General features: G+C 50.6%; 1 protein-coding gene across 4 annotated transcripts in view; it reads left to right on the forward strand.

The window, feature by feature from the left end:
* The first annotated feature begins 2,063 nt into the window (after window positions 1-2,063).
* The window catches only part of CMKLR1 (chemerin chemokine-like receptor 1), a 42,280-nt gene continuing 21,751 nt past the window's right edge, over window positions 2,064-22,592 (forward strand). The window contains exons 1-2 of one of the 4 annotated variants that reach the window (XM_070769733.1): window positions 2,066-2,576; window positions 2,864-3,015. The gene's annotated coding sequence lies outside the window, so the exon portion shown is untranslated. Of the gene's footprint in view, window positions 2,577-2,863; window positions 3,016-22,592 lie in introns of all 4 variants that reach the window. The other 3 variants (XM_019977933.2, XM_070769734.1, XM_019977929.2) reach the window with 3 other exon arrangements.

The raw sequence follows: 22,592 nt of genomic DNA on the forward strand, positions 1-22,592 counted from the left end.
AGGAATTTTGTATAATAAAGTAATTGGACAAGTGTGCAATGGTGTGTTAAAACAACCTAATCACCCAGTTCCAAATACTGTAATAGTTGGATAAACTATGGTACACTGAATGAATGGAATCATTAGCAGCTCTTAAAATATGGTAAGGAATATAAACATAAGCACAAATACATATAATCATTAAATGCAAAAGCAGGTTGCAATATGGTACATAGAGATTGACTGAGTCACTTTACATTTATATAAAAAAAGTGTGTGTGTGTTCAAACCAACGTTTTAAAGATACTTATCTCTGGGGAACTGGGTTTAGGATGAAAAGAGAATTTATATTTAAACAACATGAGATCTGAACGTAGTTAAAAGTTTGATGTCATTTGTTAGCTTTCTAGAAATGGTACATGAATCTACATTCAATGATAGATCAGGTTTTTGCTTCCCAAAGGAAGAGAGTTCCAGAAAAACATCTATTTCTGCTTTATTGACTATGCCAAAGCCTTTGATTGTGTGGATCACAATAAACTGTGGAAAATTCTGAAAGAGATGGGAATACCAGACCACCTGACCTGCCTCTTGAGAAATTTGTATGCAGGTCAGGAAGCAACACTTAGAACTGGACATGGAACAATAGACTGGTTCCAAATAGGAAAAGGAGTACGTCAAGGCTGTATATTGTCACCCTGCTTATTTAACTTATATGCAGAGTACATCATGAGAAACACTGGGATGGAAGAAGCACAAGCTGGAATCAAGATTGCCAGGAGAAATATCAATAACCTCAGATATGCAGATGACACCACCCTTATGGCAGAAAGTGAAGAGGAACTAAAAAGCCTCTTGATGAAAGTGAAAGAGGAGAGTGAAAAAGTTGGCTTAAAGCTCAACATTTAGAAAACGAAGATCACGGCATCTGGTCCCATCACTTCATGGGAAATAGATGGGGAAACAGTGGAAACAGTGTCAGACTTTACTTTTTTGGGCTCCAAAATCACTGCAGATGGTGACTGCAGCCATGAAATTAAAAGACGCTTACTCCTTGGAAGGAAAGTTATGACCAACCTAGACAGCATATTCAAAAGCAGAGACATTACTTTGCCAACAAAGGTCCATTTAGTCAAGGCTATGGTTCTTCCAGTGGTCATGTATGGATGTGAGAGTTGGACTGTGAAGAAAGCTGAGCGCCGAAGAATTGATGCTTTTGAACTGTGGTGTTGGAGAAGACTCTTGAGAGTCCCTTGGACGGAGATCCAACCAGTCCATCCTAAAGGAGATGAGTCCCGGGTGTTCTTTGGAAGGACTGATGCTGAAGCTGAAACTCCAATATTTTGGCCACCTCATGCGAAGAGTTGATTCATTAGAAAAGACTCTGATGCTGGGAGGGATTGAGGGCAGGAGGAGGAGGGGACGACAGAGGATGAGATGGTTGGATGGCATCACTGACTCCATGGACATGAGTTTGGGTGAACTCTGGAAGTTGGTGATGGACAGGGAGGCCTGGCGTGCTGCAATTCATGGGTCACAAAGAGTTGGACAGGAGTGAGCGACTGAACTGAACTGAACATTTACTAAAGGACTTCCCCTGGTGGCTTAGTGGTAAAGAATCCGCCTACTGAGGCAGGAGATGCTGGTTTGATCCCTGGGTCAGGAAGATCCGCTGGAGGAGGAAATGGCAACCCACTCCCATATTCTCACCTAGAAAATTCCAAGGACAGAGGAGCCTGGTGAGCTACAGTCCATGGGGTTGCAAACAGTCAGACCCAACTTAGCAAGTCAACCACGACAACAACATTTGCTAAAATCCAATATTACAGGACATTTACATTTTTGTTCATTAGATGCTGCAAAAAACCTCATTGCTATTTTAATTTACCATAAAAAAAAAAAAAAAGGAAACACAAGGTCGTGAGGCCACGGATAGGGGCAGGAAGCAGGAAGGGCATCCAGGTGGAAGGAACCGCATGCACAAAGGCCTGGGGTGGGGGTGACGGGCAGCGGGACGTCAGGCAGCCACGCTCCTGCGTAGTCTGTCTGGAGCTCCGGAGGCTCTTGCTGGGAGCAGACGCGCTTCCCACAGCTGCCCCGGGGCCTGCATGTGCTCCTGGTTTGTGCTCAGACGGTGGGCAGCGCTCCCAGCTCCCAGAGGGGCGGGTCGTCCCGGGCAGACCTCGCCACCAGCCGCCGCCCGCCCGCCACCGGCAGCCTCCCCAGAAGGCCCCCACTCCGCGCAGCTGGCCTCCCCCGCCCTTGGTCAGCCCCGCTTCCTGCCCCTCCCTCTCTCCTCCCTCCAGCTGTTTCTCTGGCAGAGCCCTGTCCCATTCAGCCCCCAGTGAGCAAAGAGGGCAGGACAGACCGGGGGTCTCCCTGGGAGCCTCCGGGGGATGAGGATGTTCTGGGGGTGCCGTGCTCTGGGGTCTCTGGGGGGCCCATGAATGAGGGGGTGAACTGCTTTCTTGGGCGAACGGCCCCAAAGAACGGTGTGACTTCGAGAAAGAAGTTGGGGAACACGCGTCTCCTGCACAACCTCGAGTGACCTGAAGTCACAGGACCCCGGGAAGACTTGGGTGAGACCAGCCACAAAGGTATCTAGCTCGGCTCTGACATTGATTGCCCAGAGGGGTCGGGTTGCAGGGGTGGGGGGCGTGGGAAACAGTAATAGAGAAGTTCTTTGGCTCTTGGTAAAATGTAATTTTTGTCAAAATGGAAATAGCTCTATTATGATTTTCAGATTTCCAAAGTAATGCATGCCAATTGGAAAAACCCAGCGAGGTCACCATAGTTATAAAAAGCAGCGAACTCTGTGTTTCTCTTCTGTTAATGCTCACGACAAACCTACAAAGGAGGCACTTTCATTGTCCACATCTTACAGGTGAAGAAACTGAGACTCAGATTGGGGGAGCTCAACGCTGTGCAGGCAGGTAGCGGGGTGCGGAGCTGAAAGTCTGTATAACCCACATTCTTAGCTGCTGGATTGTCCTACCTCTCAGCTACAGAGAAGAAAGAGGGGTTCTTAACCCAGAGGTGAGCCTTCAGGTGCCTCTCTGTATCACTCACTGACTCCCTGACCAACCTGTGATGTTTGTGGAGTGCCTACAATGTAGCAGCCACATGGGAGCATCTAGATGTGGACATACACCCCCTTTTCTGACATCTTGTGTGGTACCCTGTAGTGAAAGTGTTAGTCGCCCAGTCCTACTCTTTGCGATCCCATGGACCGTAGCCCCCCAGTCTCCTCTGTCCAAGGAATTCTCCAGGCAAGAATACTGGAGTGGGTAGCCGTTCCTTTCTCCAGGGGGTCTTCCCAACCCCGGGATCAAACTTGGGTCTCCTGCATTACAGGCAGATTCTTTACGGTCTGCGCCGTCAGGGAAGCCCATGTTTGGTACCCTCCCTTGTCCTTAACCACAGATCATGAACCTTCATCCGTATTATCTATGTTCGTCCAATATGCATTTTAAAGGCTGCATGGAGAAGCTGGCTTGGGATTTATTAATCATCCCTCCACGTGGTTGCTTCCTTTTTTTTTTTTTCATTATTATAAACAGAGCTGCAGTGGCTGCTCCTAGTACATCATCTTTGCCTGTGTGTCCTGTGGACAGCTTTCCCAAGGTGAAATTGTGTGTTTTTAAGGCCTTCGAGGCTTTTAGCCACATCGCCCTAGAAGGTTGACCTGGCACAATATTGGGGTGTGATATTCTCACAGCCTCATCTACACTGGTTGTCACCTGTCTCCTAAAATTTCCCTGATGGGAAAGGTGAGAATAGCATCTGGCTGCTTGAGTTTTCATTTGTTCATTCATGCTGAGTATCCTCTACAATCCTGTTATTCACTTTTGTGACTATCCTGTTCAAGTCCATCCCCATTTTTTTTTTTTTTCCTCTTGCTGGCATGTTTGTCTTTTTTCTCATTGATGTTTACGAGTTCTTTGTATATGAAGGATATGGATCCTTTGCCAGTGCTATCTACTGAAAGTTCCAGTCCCCCCTCTGCTTTCAGATGAGCGTGTTTTAAGTAGGTGAGCCATTTGGACCAGCGTTTGGCAAAATTACAGGCAAATAGCACATCATTATACTCAAGTACCTGCTACTTGATGTCAGTCTGATCACTCGGACCTATGTAGTTCAGAGAGGCCAGAGGACAAGTGGCCAAGTCTCAGGTCTGTCTTCTCTCTCTATTCAAGTGCCTGGCTCCCAGCTTCCTTTTTGCCACCCCCGACCTCCTCTTCAAGATCAATCTTCCCTGTGGTCCTTGCTGTCAATTTAGAGTGAGTTGAATTAGACTCAGGACTTCTCAAAGGGCCATCCTGGGACCATGAGCATCAGTTTTTTTGAGTTGGGAGTCTGCATTTTGAACCAGCACCCCTCACAATCTTGAGAACCACTGAGCTGGAATCCTTGAACATCCCCTTTGCCCAGGTTTCTGGGTTCTTTGCTGCACACTGAGCTTCTTTTTTTCGTTCCTAAGCAAGTATCTATGCACTTCTGCGAGTCTACATTTCCTATGTCAGCAGTTAAAGCCAGGAGGCAATGGTGGAGAAGAAGCGAAACTCAGTCTCATACCACAGAAAGTCAGATCACATTAGCAGTCATCCAGCCTGTGGGCTTTGACATTATTTTAAGCCACAGACTGCTTTCCTCTGATGAAAATACATGGAGAAGTGCACTTTAAAGATAGATAAAAGTGATGTTATTCTAGTGGAGGACTCCAGACGGCAGCTCATTGAACCTCACTGTCACTGCTGAAGGGCCTTTAGGAACCTTCATGGCTCTGGGGGGCAGATTGAAAACTAGAAAATCTACTCCAGATTGTTAAAGACACCAATGTTTTTAACCATTGTTGAATTTGCTATGTGACCTTAGGCAAGGTATGCCCATTCTCTGGCCCTAAGCATCTTATTTGAAAATAAGGAGGTTGAATGTTGTATTAGTCAGGGTCGCAGTTGCAGTAACAAATAGACCCAATGTGTACAATGGCTCAAAGCAAACAGACGTGTGTTATAAGTCAGGCATTTGTGAATGGAGCCTGGGCCTCTTCCACAGTGATTCAGCGTGCCATCGCACCTGGCTGCTATCCCTTAGACATTATCCCTGAGGAAAGAGTGCATGGGGGAGGGATGTTTGCTTTCTTAACTGTTTCCTGCCACACACAGGAACTGGTCGTGGAACCAATCTAGTTGCAAAGGAGGCTGTGAGATATAGCTCGTGGCTAAGCTGGTTCTTTCCCACCTATAGCTGTGTACTGTGGAAGGGAGAACGAGTTTCTGTGGATGGCTCACTCTCTCCCCAACAAATACGGTGACCTCTTGGGTCCCTTCCAGTCTCTGGTTCTAAATTCTGAATTTTTGTTAGTTGATCTTAGAGTTAACGCAGTGATGTTGGGCCCACAAATACTTTCCTATCCTCAAGATAATCCCTATCAAATACACCGAGTAAATGTCCACATTCCAGGCCCCTAAACATGGACTTTCCTGGAACATGGGCAACTGCCGTTCTCTTTCACTCCTGGAAAAAGGAAACAAAACTAACAATGTTATTGAGCTAAGCACTTTTACTGAACCAAAGGATTTTGTATCCACAATCCCATTAAATCTCTCTACAACCCTCATGGAGAAGCTTCATGATTAGCATTCCCATTTATTTATTTTTACTTATTTTTGTGTGTGTCACTTGTGTTTATGTTTTTATATTTTTATTAAAAAATTTTTTTTTGGCCACACTGCATGGCTTTGGGGATCTTAGTTCCCTGACCAGGGATCGAGCTTATGCCCCCAACAGTAAAGTACAGAGTCTTAACCACCCGATCGCCAGGGAAGTCACAGCAATTTTTTTTTTCACATGAAGAAAGTGAGGCTCAGGAGGTAAAGGGACTTGCCCAGGGTCACACAGCTCAGACGCAAAAGAACTGAGATTTGAACTCAGAAAATCTCACTCCTGTCCTAGGGTCCCACTGCACACCGGAGTGCATGTGTACAAGGCTGAGTGTGTGTGAGTGCGTGTGTGCGATAAGGGTCAGAGTTTTCCTCGGGCTGTATTTCCCCAGGGTGGGGTATAAGAAAGTGGAAGTGCAGGAATCGTGGTCCAAATCCCCAGAATGGGCCAAACTTGCTTATTAGAAGGCAGCTGGGTGGGTGTCTTGGGCCAAGGAAGCCCAGCACGACTAAGTACTACAGTCACCAGCCAGAAAAAAGAGAAGGGGCAGCACGTGAGCACGCAGCCTGAGGCCGTCCGTGGGTGCTAGATGTCCCTGAGGCCTTGGCCTGGCACATAGTAGGTGCTTGTGGATGATTTCCTGTGAATAAACTGCAGGAGTTGGTGATGGACAGGGAAGCCTGGTGTGCTGCAGTCCAGGGGGTCGCAGAGTCAGACACGACTGAGCAACTGTACTGAACGGAACTGAACTGAAAACCCACGGGGAGCAAAAGCTGCACCTGTGCGAGAACTCAAGATGGGTCAGGTTTAGTCCCTGTTCTGAAGGTCTTGGGGGAGGGAAGGCAAGCCGGTCACAGACTTTTCTTCAGTCACTCAGGCAACATTTATGAGCTCCTGCTCTGTATCTGGCACTCCCCAACGCACTTCCTGCTTTTGTGGGACTTTGGAGGGGTCGGGGGTCGTAGTTATGTTTGCCCCCATACTAGATCTGAGGAAAGTGAGGCCCTGATTGGCTGAGTGACATCCCCAAGGTCCCTTGGTGAGATTAGGGACCTGGTGTTGATCTGGCCCCCAGGCCAGGATTCCCTCTGTGGCCCTGGCTGAGGTCTCAGGCCTGGGGTGCAGGCTGGCAGTCACTTTGTGCTGCTTCTGAGTCCCAGGACGTGGCGTTTTTCAGGTAAAATGAGGAGACATGTTAATTTACTCCTCTTTTGGAACCTCTCTATTTTTGCCGCGTTGGCACAAGCATGATAGAGAGAGAGTAGCATTTCTTGCCCCGCTGGGTGGAAGCCAGAGGCCTTGTTAATTCTGTTGCTGCAGTCAGGTTGGCACAGACTCTGTAGCCTCAGGCTCTAGAATTCAGATCTGTTTTTGCCTTTTCACCTCCTGCCTCCTCTGTGCCCTTTTCTCTAAGGCGGGGGGATACTCTCAGGGCTGCTGGGGGTTAAAGACATACACATATACAGGAGTACTTCCTGGTGAACTTCCCTGGTGGCTCAGATGGTAAAGAATCTGCCTGCAATGCAGGAGACCTGGGTTCGATGCCTAGGTTGGGAAGATCCCCTGGAGAAGGAAATGGCTACCCATTCCAGTATTCTTGCCTGGAGAATCCCATGCACAGGGGAGCTTGGTGGGCAACAATCTATGGGGTCCCAAAGAGTCGAACATGACTGAGCGACTGACACACTTTCAGACAGGAGCACAAAGCGCATGGCCAGCTCGATGAAGGCACTTCTATTTTTATTCTTGGGGAAGTGGGTATTGATATTCGCCTTTGAATGTCAAGGTTGATGTGGGCATCTTGTGCCTTGTGATCCCAGGTTGTCAGGGCAGGAAAGGTCATTTTGGCTAGGCTCCAGGTTTCGTGCCTTGCCCTGTGGGCTCTGGTGGGTGGGAAGGGGAGTGCTCCACCCACCATAGACTCTCTGGCAACCTTGGAAGTGTCAGCAGCTGAGTCAGCAGGGGGGGTCAGCTGCTCTTCAGGCACACTGTCAGAATCGGTTCTGCTTTTCTTGGGGTACATGTCTCGGATCCTCTGATCTTAGCCCTGGGATCCCGCTGAGGGCAGCTCTTGTGCAAGGAGGTGGGGGCGTAGGGTGATTGGTGCAAGAAACAGCAGCGAGCACACTCAGTTTTTCCTTCTGGGGGTCATGGGTCAGAGAGACTTGAGGGCTGGTGGGGTGCAGCCAGGTAGACCCGGGTTCTGCTCCTGGGAACCAGTTACCTCTGTGAGCTGGGGCAAGTCACACGACCTCTCTGAGTCTCAGTTTCCTTTTGTCTCAGAATTTTTTAAAACGATTTTTTTGATGTGGACCATTTTTAAAGTCTGTATGGAATTTGTGACAATATTGCTTCTGCTTTACAGTTTGGGTTTTTGGCTCCAAGGCAGGTGAGACCTTAGTTTCCTGGTCAGGGAGCGAACATGCAAACCCTGCATTAGAAAGCAAAGTCTTAACCACTGGACCACCAGAGAACTCCCCATTCGAGTTGTTGAGAGAACATCTGCCATGCTAAGTTAGTGATCTGGGGTGGTGTTTAGGGACAGGGGACATTCAAACCATGCCCATCCCTTGTTAGTGGATTTTGTTCGAACGTTTGTCAGAATCTATGATTTCCTGGATGTGGAATGAATGAGGAGCTCAGATAGTCAGTGTATGAGGCTGCTGCTGCTATAACAACCACTGCAGACTTTGTGGCTTAAAACAATATACATTTATGATCTCAGCTTTCTGGAGCTCAGAAGTCTCAAAAGAGTTTCACCCACAGCTTTGCAACCTAGAGCTTATTGCTAAAGTCACTCCCGTCAGTGCCCGCCTGGTGCATTCAGTGTGCGAACTCTCACAGGAGCAAAGGTAGCTTTGATTGGGGAAATCAGGAAATAGTGTCTGGTGATGGGAGCATATATTTGATCTGGTTCCAAGGATGAGTTGGCCTTGAGTGCCTGGAGGAAAAATTGGCCAGAAATGAAAGATATTTCTGGCTGGGAGAGCGGCATGAGCAGAGGTTTGGAGGTTTGATGTGTGTGGGGTATCTGGTGTGGCGGGTGGAAGCAGGGAGCGACCAGAGGCAGTCTGGATGTTCTGGAGGGCCTCAAAGGTCCCACCCAACTTTCTGGGTGGTCCAGTATCCTCCATTTCACCGGAACAGCATCTTATTGTCCCCTGGCCTTGCCCTCCCCAAACTCGGCACTTAAACTCAAACATTTGGACCATCGAAGATTCCAGACGATCCCAAGATAATTGAGTTTGAAATTCCAACTTGGCAAAAGGGTATGTTGGTTTGTGGATTTATCTCCTGGATCGTCTGGCCCAGAAACCAGTTCAGAGGGGAGAATATTTCTCTGCATTGGTGGCTTTCTGGACTGGATGTTGGGTCTCCTCCCCTAGGATGCCCAGGACTTGCTGATAGCTGTAGGCATCGAGCTTGGGACAAACAAGGGGCTTCCTTCAGGGTGAAAGAGAGCTGATTTAGGACGACAGCTGTGGCTGGCATGGGATGTGTTTCCTTGGGGAGAGGGCCACTACCCGCTGGTGCCAGATGAACCAGGCTGAGCATTGAAGGGTCTGCTGCGTCCCCATTGCCAGGGGTAGAGCTGACTGACGTCAAGAGCAGGTCTTCTGGGAGCATGGGCAATTTTCAGTCTCTTTTATGACAGATGCGACTCACTGGGGGCCTCTTCAATGGTCAGGGATTTGGGCCAAGAAGAAAAAGGACGTCCCTTGATTGAGAAAAGAGTGGCTACCCAGGGTAAAAGCAGGACTCTGCTGGCTCATGGACCTGTCCTGAAACCTGCTCCTGCCCTCGCTGGCTGTGAGACCTCAGAAAGGACATTTAACTTCTCTGAGCCTCAGTTTCCACCATTGTAAATTGGGGGTGAAAAAAGGACCTTCCTCATGGTTGGGGGGAGCATTGGATGGTTTGCATGAGATGCTGAGTGGCACAGAGTTGGGGCTGAAAACCAAATATGGCCTGAACATGAGGGGCCTGGCTCAGATGTCAGGGGAGGGGAGAGCTGTGGGAACCAGAAGTCCTGAGCCAGGAGAGGCTAGAAATGCCAGGGATGGAGGGTGCCAGGGTCAGAGCCTAACCCCGGCTTCCCTTCCCCCACTTGCTGGTGTGGCCTGAAAACACAGCAGGATCTGGGAGGAGACCTCAGATCACCATCCCTCCTTTCCTGGGGGGCAGTGGGGCCTGGCCGGCTTACACGGGCCTTTCTTTATCTGTGTTTCCTCATCTCCTGTGAAAAATCCCAGGCATGAAGGGAAATCAGAAGCAGGGTTCTGGGGAAGGGCAGGGCAGCTTCCCGGAGCCTGACTGGGGGATGCCCTTTATCTCCCTATCACTGATTCCTGGTGGGCCTGGGATCCATCAGCCTGGGGCCTGGGGTCTCCTCCCTGTCTCTGGGCTGGCCTCTGCTCCGTGCATCCTGTCTGCTCCATATTCTCTGCCTCTCCCCATTCTGGCAGCTCACATTTCCCGGGGGGCTGGGAAGCCAGCAGCACCCCAAAGTTCCTCCTTCTCAGAGCTTTTTAAAAGCAAGTTTATTATCTTCGGCTCTGCTGGGTCTTCATTGCTGCAGGCTTTCCTCTGGTCGTGGTGGGTGGGGGTTGCTCTCTAATTGTGGTGTGCAGGCTTCTCATTGTGGCGGCTTTAGGTGCTAGGGCTTCTGTAGTCACGGCACACGGGCTCAGCAGTTGTGGTGCATGCATGGGTCTAGTTATTCCTCGGCATGTGAGATCTTCCTGGACCAGGGATCGAACCTCTGTCTCCTGCACTGGTAGTCAGATTCTTTACCACTGAGCCACCAGGGAAGCCCCCCAGAAGTTGTTTCCACAGCCTGGGGGATTGGTAGTTTTCACTCACCAAGGCATAGCTGGACTTTTGCCCAGTCCTACTTCCTGCTGCCAAGATCCTCTTTGGGGACCAGTCATTCCTCTCTTGGTATCACGCAGACTCATCACAAAAGTTGGAGATGGGGCAAAGGGCCCCATTTTACAGCCGAGGAAACTGAGGCTCAGAGGGACTGTGGGTGCTCACTGCCCCCCTACCCTTCCATTCCCTAATTCACAGCCACCCTCTCTGCTTTGGGAACACCTCCCAACCCTCAGTGAAAGTGAAAGTCGCTCAGTCATGTCCGACTCTTTGTGACCCCATGGACTGTAGCCCAGCAGGCTCCTCTATCTGTGGGATTCTCTGGGCAAGAATACCGGAGTGGGTAGCTGTTCCCTTCTCCAGGGGATCTTCCCAACCCGGGGATTGAACCCAGGTCTCCCGAATTGCAGGAGGATTCTTTAGTGCCACTGAGGGTACACTGGTTGCAGAAAAAGCCAGTGCAACCCTCAGCGGCCCTGGCCTTTTGTCCTTCCATGGGGCTCACAGAGTATCGATTCAGTTTGGCATTAGGCAGACCTGGGTTCGAATGCTGAGTCCCTTAAGGACCAGCTGGGTGACCTCGGGTCGGCTCCTGTCTCTCACCTGTAAACAAGACTGATGGCAGGTTCTTCCCTGAGTCATGGGGGTGAGAACGAAAGGAGACAATCCATGTAAAGGGCTTAGCAGTGGGCCCCGCACTTAATGGGTCCCTGCGAAGACTTCTGGGCCCTAAAGATGGGGTGCCTGGCAGGTCCTCCATAAATACTTTCTGAAATGAGATTGACTTCTTTAATCATCCTCTTCTGCTCCAATCCCCAGTCTGTTAGCAGCTGTGTTTTTTTATTTTTTTCCCCTGTAAGGGATGAGGCTCAGTTAGAGACTGAGATCAGAGAGGTTAATTGGCTTCCTAAGGCCACACAGCTCATAACAAAGGGAGTCAGGCTGCCGATGCCTCACCCTACATTGGCCTGGACACCACAAGAGCTGTTCCTAACCTCCTGGTCTTCTGTCCAGAGCCCACCTGCCCTCCTCCTCTGTGATTTCCAGTTCTTTCCACTGATGTCACACTCTCCCTACACCAATTAGGGTTAGCTCACGTATCTTCCCCAGTGGCTCAGCGGTAGAGAATCTGCCTTCAGTGCAGGAGCTGCAGGAGACTTGGGTTTGATCCCTGGGTTGGGAAGATCATGGCAACCCACTCCAATATTCTTGCCTGGAGAATCCTCATGTACAGAGGAGCCTGGTGGGCTACAGTCCATGGGGTCGCAGAGTCGGACACCACTGAAGCAACTTAGCAGGCACATGTCTTCCATAGCTCGATCAAAACATGAATGAATCTCACGAGCCATTCCTCAGAAGCCTGTTCTCATCTAGACATTCCACTGAAAACCAAAGGGATCAACTCCTTCACCTGAGGCGTTAGCAGCTGACGACAGCTCGCACGCAGGAGAGGGGTTGGTGAGCCTGGTGCCTCCAGCCAGCCTGGAGCATCCTCCATGGTGGACCCCCAGGCTCTGCGCACAGATGAAGGGGAGGGGAGACTGCTCAGGGATGCTCCAGGGGGTTAGTAAGGGGCAGCCTCCCTGGCTTCAAGGACCCTAGGACAGGCAGAGTCTGAGTTAGTTCCGTGAACGTCTGTGTTACAACTTCTTCACTCCTCCACTGGGACCTTCTCTGTTCCTCCCTTTTCTTGTAGAATTGCAGTGACTTTTATTTTTTTAAATGTGACAAAGATGCATATCAGCAGAGCTGAGAAACTGAGCCTGGGAGGCCATGGGGGTAAGTGTTGCAATCTTGGCAACCCCTCGTCTACACTGCCTGCCTGCCTGCTGGCCTGCGGCTTTCTGTCAGAGCCTGCGGGCTGCTGTGGTTAAAGCGTGGTCAAGGCTGCGTCCTGTGACGTGGATGAGGAGCCTGGTGTCCCGTCCCCTTCTGCTGAACTGGTAAAACTGTCCTCTGACTCAGGGAGCCTTCCTTCCCTGTGCGTGTGTTGGAACCGGTGCTGGGAGACCAGGGGGAGAAGCCCGTCTCGTCCAGGTGTCTTCGGAGAGGCAGGATGGTGTGGTGGTCAGGACTTCTGGAATCCAACCGCTTGGCTGCAAATTTCTCATCTTCCTAGCTCTTCAGCCTCGGTTTCCTCATCTGTGAAGTGGGGGTAATGCTGCCTTGCGGGCCCTGTAAGGCGAGAGTTGGGGGAACATGGGCTTCCCAAGTGGTGCTGGGAATAAAGGATCTGCCTGCCGATGCAGGAGATGCAAGCAACCTGGGTTCGATCCCTGGGTCGGGAAGATCCGTTGGAGGAGGGAATGGCAACCCAGTCCAGTATTCTTGCCTGGAGAATCCCCATGGACAGAGGAGCCTGGCGGGCCACAGTCCACGAGGTCGCACAGAGTCGGACACAACTGAGCGAGTAACATTTTGCAGAAACATGGATCTAGGGGAGGGAATATTTTAATTTTTAATTTTTATTATTTTGGTACTGGCTGCCACTGGTTGTTTAAAGGAAAGAACCTGGGGTTGGGGAAGTTGGACATGTGAGGGACACGCTTAGCTTGGGGCCCAGAGTTCGGTACATGCGTGGCATTTGCGACTTGGTCACTAGCTGTCTGTGGCCCCAGGGCAAATTCAGCGACAGGTTCAGCCCCTTTCTGCTTTCTTGCTGCGGGGCTTTGGCAGGTTGCTGCACCTTGCTGAGAGCCGTGTTCTGGAGAACTGGGGCTCTGCCAGCTCCATCCCTGGTGTTTGCATGGACATGGGGGTGACCTCAGAGGTGGCCCTGGCCCCCGGGGCAGCGAGCAGTTCTGGGAGCACCTGAAAGGCCTCTCTGGGCGTCATCCTTGTCCCCTGGGGTGGGTGTGGAGGTGGTGACTGGCTGGTGTCTCCCCTCGGATGTCACAGGGAAAGGTTGGGGGCACCCCCAGACACTCAGGTTCCTTAGGCGATTTGGAAGCTCATGGGGTACGGAGCAAGGCCACTGTGGGGAGCCAAGCTGAAGGCGGGCTGCCTCGTCCCTACCTTTTCCCTTTCTCCTTTCTTCAGCGGCCCGGGCTCTGAGCCAGCCGACATCTCCCAGAACTTGAGTAGATGGATCTTTGGGCAAAACCAAGCACTTCCCCGTCCCTGGCAAAAGGGTCCTCAGGGCCAGATGCTGGCTGCATCCTGGGTGGTTCTCCACTCTGGGAGTTGGCTGCGGTCAGAGGAAGCGTGCCCCAGCTGACCAAGAAACATACCCCGGGCGCCCACCCTGCACCCAGCATGCCATGGCTCCTTATTAACCGTCTGCAGGGAATGAACACAGGAGCCCCGTGAGCAGCGGGCCACTCCCAGATACTTTGGGGACCTTCACTTGAAGCCCCCTCTTTCCCTTAGGGAAAACCAATCCTCACTAGAGTTATTCTGAGGTCGTGTGCCTTGTTTTTAAAACACACAAAATTATTTTGAGGCCATACCCTGTTAAAGGGACTTCCTTAGTAGCTCAGGTGGTAAAGAATCTGCTTGCAGTGTAGGAGACCCAGGTCCGATTCCTGGGTCGGGAAGATCCCCTGGAGAATGAAATGGCAACCCACACCTGTATTCTTGCCTGGGAAAATCCCATGGACAGAGGAGCCTGACAGGCTACAGTCCATGGGGTTGCAAAGAGTCAGACATGACTAAGCGACTTCACTCACTTCACACTGTTTTAAAAAAAAAAGCATGGGAATTTTGTGTTCAGCACCATAATATTCCTGGCCATTTAAAGACCAGAATTGTGTCCCTTGGAAATCTTTGGTCCAGCCCCACAGAGAGGCCCCATCGCTATGGCTCATCCAGAGAGACCCGGGGTAGGGAATGCCTGGGTCGTCAGGTCTGAGGGGTGCCCTCATAGACTTCCTTTGCCTTTCCACTGTGTAGGTGAGGAAGTAAAGGCACAGAGAGGTTAAGTGACTTGCCCAAGGTCACACAGCTGGTAAGGGCAGAGCCAGAGTTTGGACCCAGAGGGCTTTAACCGCAGTGCTTACAGTCCCAGAAGAGGAAACTGAGGCCCAAATGTGACGTCAGAGGAAGAGGCCTGGTGTCCAGTCCATTTCTCCAGCCATGCTGGCTCCTGAGGTTGGCCCGGCAGTGTCTGAGCCCTGCCTCCTCAATGCTGGGCCAGAGGGCACCTTCCAGCTCAGGGTCCTTTGGAAGATTTGTGGGCTCGTGGCTCAGAGAGGGAAAGAGAATTGTGCAGATTCTCTGAAATTTAGGAGCAGAGTTGAGCCTGGAACACAGACCTCTTATCTCTTCTTGGTTTCCCTCTGGGGGAGATTGAAGGTTTGGGCCGAGAACACAGAGCTGTGATGCAGGTCTCAGCTTCCTTGGGTGTCAAATGATGGCATTGACAACCCCAGCCTACTGGAACCTGTTATCTGGCCCTGTTTTTCAAACCAGCCTGCAGAGAAATGAAAAAACAGATGACAGAGTGAGTTTTTCTCATAAAGTGTTTACGTCTTATAAAGGAGAGGCCCCGTCCCATCGATTTTTATCGGTCTTAGGCACCGTTTGTTTCCTGGAATGGTGAGGATGGTTAAGGACGGTTTTCAGTTTGCTGTGCCCTTGCTGGGCCAACATGAAAAACTGGCAGCTCCGGGACAGTCTTGGAAGCGTGTGGGAAATGTAACTGGGTCGGGAGATCCCACAGTTTGGAGTTCGCTTGAGCTGAGAAGGTCTCTTGGGTTCCTTCAAGGTGAGGCTGAGGTGAGGATGCCCAGAAGGGACGGAGAAGCTGCGCGTGGAGGTGAAGGCTCCGGCTGCCAGTGGGGCTGGACTGCAGAGGGAAGGAGGTACCTGGCATGCCGTGGGTGCCGGATGAGGGCGACAGGATACGACGGTTGCCATGTGAGGGCTCATTCGTGACTCAGAGTCTGGGCAGCAGGCGAGGAGAGAGAGAACCAGGGAAGAGAAGGTGACAGGGGGAGAAGCTGGTCATGGACCAGGAGACACAAGGCAGGGAGGAGAAGTAGAACCCAGAGGCAGGGCCAGGAGCCTGATCCAGCTGGGAGCGAGCGGGGCTGAGTGCGGAGGAGTTGAGGGGCTCTCCAGAGCCTCTTTTGAAGTAGGGGAAACACAGGAGAGAACAAATAAAAGACAGAGACTTGGCTTTTGAGCTAGGTATCTTTTATTTAAATTTTTTTTTTTTTTTATTTTGTATTGGGGTATAGCCGATTAACAAACGATGTCACGTTAATTTCAGGTCAGTAGCCAAGGGACTCAGCCACACTTACACAAGTATCCCCTTCTCACCCGAACTCCCCTCCCGTCCTGGCTGCTCCGTAACATTGAGCAGAGTTCCCTCTGCTCTCCAGCAGGTCCTTGTTGGTTTAGATGTCTATCTTGGGTGGAGTAGCCCCAGAAGCAGAGCCCGAGGCGAGGGTTCGGTGAATGGGAGGCGGCCAGGGCGTGTCTCAGGCAGGGCTGGGACCTGGGGGAGCAGAGGGAGGCAGGGTCACGCCTGTTCCGGTTGGTGCTCATCGTGACTGCACATTCTGACATTTTGCTCATCAAGCAGGTTACATATTAGTTTTGATTTTTAAATATTGCCACGGAAGTATTATTTATCCCGATGAGTGAGCTTGGCGAGGCATATCCTTGCTTTTGGATTCAAAGGTCTGTCAAGGGGAGAAGCTTAGCAAGAATCTGGTCTCAAGTGGAGACCAGCCTCAGCCTGATCCCAACAGGGAACCCTGGACCCTGAATTGTCCCTCACGGCAGTGAGGGAGGAGCAGCTCACTGCTTGGTTGGGGGCATTTCTTGGGAGAAGGGGACAGCTGTGAGCTGTGATATTTAGCAGTCTGCAGCTGTGAGCTGGGTGCCCGCCTCTCGCCTGTAAATGTGATCTGGGCTTACACCATCAACACCTATTATAATATTCTTTGTGGTTCTTTGAGAGATGGCAGTAAAATTTTGAATTAATTGTAAGTGCTTATGTCTATCAGCTTATTTCTTTGAATATGACTAAGATAGAGCTTCTGGGCCCCGCTTCTATTCATTCCTGTTGTACAATGGTTGAATGAATGAATGCTTTGCAGCAAGGAGGGTGTCCTGGCTGGAGGGGAGGGGTGAGGAGCAGGATGGTCAGTGGAGCTGGAGTGTGTGTGGCCCCACCTGAGGGGTGGGCTCCTGTCAAGTTGTTGATTCATTTCCTTGGAAGGTGGGAGGTGGGGAGAGGAAGGCCAAGTGAAGTAAGGAGCTGTGACTCTGGCCATGGGAAGAAGAGCAGAGGGAAGAGGCATCTGGCTTTGGGTTTCTTAGAAGGGGGAGTTGCTTCCTCTCTGCTTGCCTGGTACCTGGCAGATAGTATGTGCGCATTAAGGTTTCCTGAATGTATAAATGAGAAATCTGTAATCTGTCATCGGTGTGAAAGAAGCTCCGAGAGGAGGTTTTGTAGAGTCACAGTCTCTGACGAGTGGACCACATTCACGCCTGGGGCAAGCTATTCCATCGTAAGAACTGTAATCACACTTGACAACCATAATAGTAGAAATAGTGATGGGTAGTTTACTGAGAACTTAACGTGGACCAGGCCTTGTTCTGGGTGCTTTATATTCCTTCTCTTATTTAGCTTTAATACCAACTTTGAGGAGTATGTACTATTTCTGTCCCATTTTACAGATCTAGAAACTGAGGCACAGAGAATTTAAGTGACAAAGACGCCTCACAGGTCGTAAGTGGCAGAACTGGGATTTGAGCTGGGATGGTCTGGCTCTAGAACCTGCCCACTTCACTACCACTTATTGACCATGGCTTTGGGATCAAGTTCTGGCTCTCTTTTCTAGCTGTGTGACCTTGGGCAAGTTTCTTGACCCCTCTGAGCTTCAGTTTCTGCAGTTGTGAGGTGAGGGTAGTATCAGGGCTCTTGGGAGGCTGGAGCAAAGTGAGGGATGGGAAGGATCCTGAGGGCTGACGGTGGTTGTTCCCATGACTCAGCATCACGGCAGTTTCAAGGGTCCCCACTTGTGGCTTCAAAGTGCGGGGGCTCTTGGAAACCTACACCAGTAAGTCATTGCCAGGGTTCTTGGCAGGAGGGTGAGGAAAAGGGAGGAGGGAGACAAAGCCTCCTCTGTCAGCCCCTGGGGCCCGCCCCAAGTTGGGAAGATGTGAATGCTACAGAGAGAGAGATGAGGAGTGCCTGGGCGTGGGGTGGGCACCCTGTTGCCCGCCAAGATTCGTTCTTCATGAGAAATGGGTGGAAAATTACTTTGGATCCTTTCCTGAGAGGCTGGGAAGGCAAGGGCCAATTCACGGAGGGGAGAGGTTTCTCCACACCCCAGGCGTGTGATCCTGGCTTTATTTTAAAACAGAATGCAACCTGCAAACACCTTCAAGTTGGCAGCTGCTGGGGGCTGTCAAGGTTGCCAAACTAGCTCCAGGAAATGGCATCCCGTGGGTTCAGGCACCAGTCTCTGAGCTCGGGGTCAACACTGGAAATCTGGCTGGTCCATCATGACCCTGTTGTCTGTAGCCTGATTCCTCCAGCCTAAGTGCCTTCTTCTCTGAGAAACTGCAGGGTCTGGCTCTACCCTTCAGTGTTGTTGAAGGACCCTCGGGGCTAAATCTGTCTCCCTCACTCTGGAGACTGTTTCATACACCGCAGAATTCTTTTCTGATTCCAGTCTACATGGCTCTGAATCATTTTTTTTTTTAAATAGATTAAAGCACAGAACAGCCAGTGAAAAGTGAGGGCTTAAAACTTGCTTGCTCATCATAAAAGGATTTCAGAACCCCAGACACTATGAAGAATAAGTGAGGAATGACATATGCACACACACACAATGATTTCTTATAATTATTAAATCTTGGGGCTTCCCTGGTGGCTCAGAGGTTAAAGCATCTGCATAGAATGCAGGATACCTGGGTTCGATCCCTGGGTTGGGAAGATCCCCTGGAGAAGGAAATGGCAACCCACTCCAGTACTCTTGCCTGGAGAATCCCATGGAGGGAGGAGCCTGGTAGGCTACAGTCCACGGGGTTGAGAAGAGTCGGACACGACTGAGCGACTTCAGGACAGGACAGGAGGAACACATACATGATGGTGAACTCTAATGTTAAAAAACTGGAAACAAGCCAAGTGCTCATCCTTAGGAGACTGGTTAAGTAAATGATGGCAAATCCAATAATGAAATACTATGCAGCCATGAAAAAGGGTGGGTACTTTTTACATATTGATAGAAAATCATCTCCAAGGTACATTGCTGGGTAAAAAGGACGAGATGACAAGTAGTGTGTAACAGACCAACTTTAGTGCAAAACAGGGAAGCACTCAGGATATATGTTTGTTTTTGTTTAAAGATACTCTGAATGGGCTCAGATGGTAAAGAATCTGCCTGCAATGCAGGAGAACAAGGTTCAATCCCTGGGTCGGGAAGATCCACTGGGAAGGGAATGGCAACCCATTTCAATATTCTTGCCTGGAGAATCCCATGGACAGAGAAGCCTGGCAGGCTATAGTCTATGGGGTCTCAAAGAGTTGGACACGACTGAGCAATTAACATGCACACACACACTCTGAAAGGAAACATAAGACACTAATAATAGGATTTGGGTGCTGTGGGGACTGGGTGGATGGTGGTAGGTAAGGAATGAGGATTTGCATTCTTATCTTTTTATAATTTTAGATAATTTTGAATGTCATCAATTAGATGGAGTCACATTGCCTAGTCAAAAATTTCTATTAGAAAAGCCAAATTAGAATTGTGCAGGGATGCCCATTAGGCTAATAGCAAGTGCTGTTATGAAGTAGGATTATAAACACTAATGTCTGTGGATTTCTTGTAATATTGTACATTAGCTCCTCTACCTGACTCCAGCTTCCTCGATGTCGCAAGGAGAAGGTTCGTTGTGGTCCACTTGAATGTAGCCCTAGAGGGTCCTGTTGGAGGCTTATGTAGGATCCACTCCTCTTTCTAGCATCACAGCATCCTAGTGGCTAACACATGCTCCTGGTGGCCCCTGGTGGCCTTGGGTGGTCCCGCCAATGTCTCACAGTGCACTGGCCATCTCATTCCAAGAGACTCCTTGAATGCCTGACCCCTCGATGAAGTGTTGGCAGAAGGGAAATGTGTCCTCGTGGGCTGATAGCCAATGGACACAGAGTTCCTCTGCAGAAAGTAATGACTGAAAAGCTGTGCTCTTAGGGGTTGCGGGTGTCCTTACCAGCATCCTCTTTCTACAGATCAGGGTAACAGACAGGCAAGCCCGGGGCAGTGCATGCCATGACGTCCCAGGCCTGTTCCCGACTGGTGAAGAGCATGGTTGGGTTTAGTCTTTGTCATAGAAAATAATGTCCCGCTGGGCTTCCCTGGTGGTTCAGATGGTAAAGGATCTGCCTGCAGTGAGGGAGACTGGGGTTCGATCCCTGGGTCAGGAAGATCCCCTGGAGAAGGGAATGGCAACCCACTCCAGTATTCTTGCCTGGAGAATCCCATGTACAGAGGAACCTGGTGGGCTACAGTCCATGGGGTTGCAAAGAGTCGGACACGACTGAGCAACTCACACTGCCGTGCTAAGAGTATCAAAACATCAGAGAAATGGCATCGGGGAGAATGCCTCGAGGGCCCCATAGTTCAGGCCCTTTCCCAGACATTCTAGAAATTTCTTCACATGAGGCCGGCAGTGCATAACCCTGGGTGTCTAGACGAAAGCAAATAGTCACTGCTTTCTTGGCACGTCTGGGGAAAGCAGCTCCTGCTAACGGCCTTTGGGGACAGAGCTGCCAGCCTACAGGAAGGGCCGCTGCATTCAGGCAGCTGGTTTGGAAGCTTCAGGCAGCCGGAACCTCAAGGCTGCATCCACCATCAGCTCGTCACCAAGGATGCTGACCTGTACGCATCCTGCCGCGTCCCCTGGACAAAGTTCCTTCTGCTCCTGGTCCCCGAAGGTTTCACTTTCCCCCAGCATGGGTTTGTTTTAAGCCAAGCGGCACGTGACTCCTGTAACTGATTTTGCTTTTCCAGGCTAGGAATCTGGTGCGCCTGCTGTGTGGCCCACCCAGACTAAGTATTTAGGACATTACTTATCGTCTGCATTTTTCCCCTCAGCCCTGGCTCCGTTCTCTGTCTCCACCCACATTTCCCTTCCTCCTTTCCCTCTCACTCTTAATTCACGTTCCCTTGGATACGTGAGCCTCTGTGGAGCTTCACCTCTGACCCCCAGCCCTTCTGGATCAAGTACATAAGCCGGGACACAAGCAAACACATAATTTGAAAAAAAAAAAAAAAAGCCTGCAAGTCCAAGCAGCCTGTGGAGCAGCCCCCCTCTCTGGCCCCGGGGGAAACAGCCATTCCTGTCGGTAGGGGTCAGCAGGTAAGGGGTTAAGAACGGTCCAGAGGAAGTGCTGGTCAAGGTTACAGTGAGGAAGTGGCCACGGCCAGGGAAAGGAGGTGGCGGCTTATCCTGTGTGACTCTAGGGGGCTGAACCAGGCTTGAGGGGAATGTGGTAGGTTGCTGGAGTTCAGTTTAGTAAAAAAAAAAAGGAAGAACTTTCTAATGACTTGGTGGGTTTTTCTAGAAGTTCTACTGTGGAGGTCTGGGAGGAGAGAGAGAGGAGACCTTCTCTGGAAAGTAGCAGAACCCAGGGAGAGATTTTTTTTTTTTCTGTTGATTTGGTTCTGAGCGATGAACTCAAGGGCCAAGTGACTCCCGAGGGGAGGTCTTAAATTGGAGGGTCCCCCATTTCAAGGTAAAAGCAAGTCTCAGAAACCAACTGACTTACCAAGAGGGTTCCGCTTCCCGCTGCCTGTGTGATGATGTTTGGCATCTTTCTAAGCTCCAGCAGGCACCAGTTTTCGCCCACGCTTCTCTCTATAGCATCCCCACACCTAGCATGGTGCCTGGCAAAGATCTGCGAAATTTAATCGAACGAAAACCTAAAACAAAGTTTGTTTTCTTTTCTTTTCTTTTTTTAATGATGGCAGAGCCAGAATACAAATGCAACATTATCTGGCTCCAGAAGTAGTCACTTTCTTTAAACATTACAGACACGGGGTTTGTTTGTTGGAGCCAGGATTTTTATATAGGTTGGGCCACCTACTCGTCCTGATTTGCCTGGAATGTTCTGGTTTTAGCACCACAAGTCCCATTTCTCAGGACACCCTCAAACTGGGATGACTGGTCAACCTATACACCCTGTATGTGTGATCCCATGAAAACTTTGCATTGGCCCACTCCGCAGATGAACAAACTGAGTCATGACCCAAGATCTCAGGGGCCCAGTTGGCCCTGGTACACTTTGCTGCAGCTGTGTAAGGCTTAAGCTCTCCTTGGCTCCAGGATGCTCTCCTTTGTCTGTAATGTGGGGGTGGCACCCCTTGATGCTCTAGCCTCTCCAGTAATGGCTTATAGGATTCTGGAATTTCCTCTGGACTTCAGCTGTCTGTCTTTTCCCGTTGAGGGTGGGAAGCAATATTCCCAGGGACACCCTTTCTGGTTTAGGGTTGAGTTTCTCCTTGGGAAGAGGTGACGGCACAGCGACGGGGTCAGGGTTGGGGGCAGCCTGTCCTTCCTCCTCCCCTTCCCTCCCCACCCCCTCCTCGAGCCTGGGAACAGGGTGGGACCGTGTATGTTAACTACTTCACCAAGACCAGCCCTTCCGTCAGCTGGCTGGGCTGGAGCCAGGCTATTCCAAGGGGCCAGAGCTGCCTGAGTGCCCCAGGGGCCCTGCATCGGGTGCTGGCAGCCTGGGCGGCTTGGGGCTCCAGGATCTCTCAGTGGTCCTCCCTGCTGCACAGGCTTCTGCAGCCCCCTACCTGCCCTGGAGCATGGTGGGTGGCAACTGCATTTGACTAGACGTGGCTGTGAAGGGTGCCTGAGGGCTCTTTCAGGCGGGGTTGTGGATATGTGAGACACTGCTGCCCTGCCTGCCCTGTGCATGGGGCAGGGGGAGTCAGTAGGTGCACGAACAAAGAGCCTTGCACACAGCGGAGCCCCCAGCCACCAAGGGCGGTCACAGAGTCACAGTGATTGAAGATGTGGGCATCAGAACAGCCCAGGATCAGATCTCACCTCTGCCTCTTCCTAAGTGTGAGATCTTGGGCATTCCTTTCTGTGCCTCAGTTTCCACA

This window comes from Bos indicus, chromosome 17, assembly GCF_029378745.1.
Source record: "Bos indicus isolate NIAB-ARS_2022 breed Sahiwal x Tharparkar chromosome 17, NIAB-ARS_B.indTharparkar_mat_pri_1.0, whole genome shotgun sequence".
NCBI lineage: Eukaryota > Metazoa > Chordata > Mammalia > Artiodactyla > Bovidae > Bos > Bos indicus.